Source organism: Propithecus coquereli, unplaced genomic scaffold, assembly GCF_000956105.1.
Source record: "Propithecus coquereli isolate 6110/MARCELLA unplaced genomic scaffold, Pcoq_1.0 Scaffold175, whole genome shotgun sequence".
In the NCBI taxonomy this organism is placed as follows: Eukaryota; Metazoa; Chordata; class Mammalia; order Primates; family Indriidae; genus Propithecus; species Propithecus coquereli.
Window position 1 is genome coordinate 5105964 of NW_012142190.1, and position 2743 is coordinate 5108706.

General features: G+C 34.7%; 1 protein-coding gene across 1 annotated transcript in view; it reads left to right on the top strand.

Annotated features, from left to right (window-relative positions):
* The window catches only part of RFC3 (replication factor C (activator 1) 3, 38kDa), a 52625-nt gene that overhangs the window by 42825 nt on the left and 7057 nt on the right, over positions 1-2743 (top strand). The window lies entirely within an intron of this gene.

The window sequence follows — 2743 nt, forward strand, 5'->3', positions numbered from 1 at the left end:
AGCCCAGGAGTTTGAGGTTGCTGTGAGCTAGGATGACGCCATGGCACTCTAGCCCGGGCAACACAGTGAGACTCTGTCTCAAAAAAAAAAAAACAAATCTTGGAATTTTTATTTTTCCTTTCAGGATCTCAGATGACATAATATTAACACATAGCATTATATGCCTAGCTTTCTAATATAGGAAAGAACAATATATAGTTTGTAATTGATGTATCATGTGCTAGAAAGATACCAGATTATGAGTCCAGCTTCTAGTTCTTATCCTAATATTAGCTAAGTGTCCTTGAGCAGGTAACTTCATTTCAGAGTTTCATCTTCTTCATTTGTATATTGAAGATACTATTATTATTACCCTGCCAAGGATACTTGTGCCTTAGTTGTGAAGAGCAAAAGAGTTTGCGTGATTTAATAGTTTGAAAACTAGAAAACCCTGACATTTGTGGTTGATGATAGGTTCCATTAAGGATAGTATTGTGTATTTGCCATCGGTACTTAGGAAGTATTTTGGGGCACATTTGCTACAAAGTTGTTTCCATTACTTCGTGGCTCTGTTATTCAGTGGTGGACCGTACTGAAAATACCTCAGCTAGTAGTTGTTTGATTTATGGCAGCTTTGATTAAGAAGGACAGTCTGCTCTCTTCCAAACCAAGAATGACAGCGTTAAGCCCCACTACCTTTGGAAAGTATGGAAGGGTGCCTCAGGCTCGCTGAAGCACAATCTCATATCCTTGTTGCCTGTCAGAACTGAGAAACCATCTTTGGACCTTAGCATAGTTGATCATTTTAGGTTGTATTAATAGACTGAGTGCAACCACTAGAATTTAAGCTTCCCTGGTTTAGATGAAAATAATGATGAGAGGAATATACCATATTTCTCTTCTTGGGTGATAGATCTGATAAATTCTGATTTTTATAAGAGATTCTTTGAAAGGATTATAGCCTGTTCTTTGGCTACTGTATAGATTGGTAGCGGTGGAGAGTGAATCATACATAATGCGTACTTAGTATTTCATTAGGGTTTCCTTTGAATTCTCATAATTATTTTAGTTGAAGAAATTGATAGTTTTCCAAAAAGTGCCAAACATAAGTAGTCTCATCAGAAAATAAACCTTATTTTTAGGAAAAGGCTTGCATTCCATTTTGTTAAATGTTAATAATCAGTGAAGAAATCTTACTGTTTAAAGAGAAAATTCAAACAAAGCATGTCTTAGGAACCTTCTACTTTTATTCAGTATTTCCATACTGAACCTGACTTTGTTGTTTTTGTTATGACTTTAAAGAAGAAGACTTGATGGTAGAACTTTCTTACTTTTAAGGGATTTAAGTACTTGATGTAATATTTGACAATTATCACATGTATTTTTAAAACTTTGATTATTGCTTTACTTAACTCTTCTAGCTGCTGCTTACCAATTTCTTCCAGTTTTCTAACATTTTGGCAGCTTATAATTGAGCTTGTACAAGAAGAGGTGCTGCTGTTTCCTGTTGAAACTAACAATTGTGGGAATTGATTCCATTGTGCTACATAAAAACAAACTTTGCTCAATTCCAGCCTTGGGCTGGCCAGAAATACTGGAAGTCTGATATCTTTCTGATTTTTGGCCCACATAGTGCCAACTGACTACCTCTGATTTTTGACCACTTAGTGTTGCTCTGATGTTTTTAGTCTTGACTCTTGTTTGATCTTAGAACAGTTATAATTTTCAAATTTGAGTATCAGCTAGTATTTAATGATTATGTCAGCCATTACACTGTGTTATTTACTTCATATAACAGTACTGTGAAGAAATATTACCATCTATACGTTGTAGATTTAAAAGAACCCTGAGATTTAGGGAGATTAAAAAACTTGTTAAGGGACATTCAGTTATTAAGAAACAGAAGTAGTTCTAGAATACTCATGTTTCTCTGACAGAAGAATTTGTACTCCTAATCACTCGCACACTTATTAAGAAATAATGACATAGACATACTAAATGTAGAATATATTAATATTTTGAAACTAAGTAATATAGGAAATTAACTCAGACTGACATGAGATACATGTTAACATGTATCAGATATATACAGTGTGATTACATCACAGTTGTACAGGTAAGTAGATCCTGAATCACATTTTCAGAAATAAGCCATATGCATATATTAAAATAATTTCATATCGTATGTCTTTTGTTTTTATTACTTTATACTTTAATAGATTTTTATTTTTGAGATGTCAGAGAAATCATGAGCTTTGAAGTCAGATCTGAATTAAAATGCTGGCTCAACTGCATGAGTCTTGATGGAAACCTAACCTTGCTGAACTTTAGGTTTTTTCAGTAAAACAGCATAGTTGTGAGGAATTAATGGTGTATAATAGTGAACCCAGTACAAAGTAAGGTATTAAATGCCTTGGCAGACATAGGAAAGGGTGTAGACTTTGCAGAAAGACATAGATCTGTGTTTAAATCATGCTTTGCTGTGGTCAGTTTTGTCAAGTTACTTAAACTATCTAAGCCTTAGTTTTTCCATCTTAAAAAAAATGGAGATAATCCCCTTTCACAGAGCTGGTGCAAGGACTGAGTTAAATTATTTCTTACAGTGTCTTGCAGATAGCAGGTGCTCACGTTTATTTAATTTTAATGTGGCAAGGCTTCATACTCCTGGAATCTCAGGGAAGGAGTCTGAACTTCTACTTTTAAGAAATCTTTTATAGGCCAGGCGCGGTGGCTCACGCCTGTAATCCTAGCTCTCTGGGAGGCC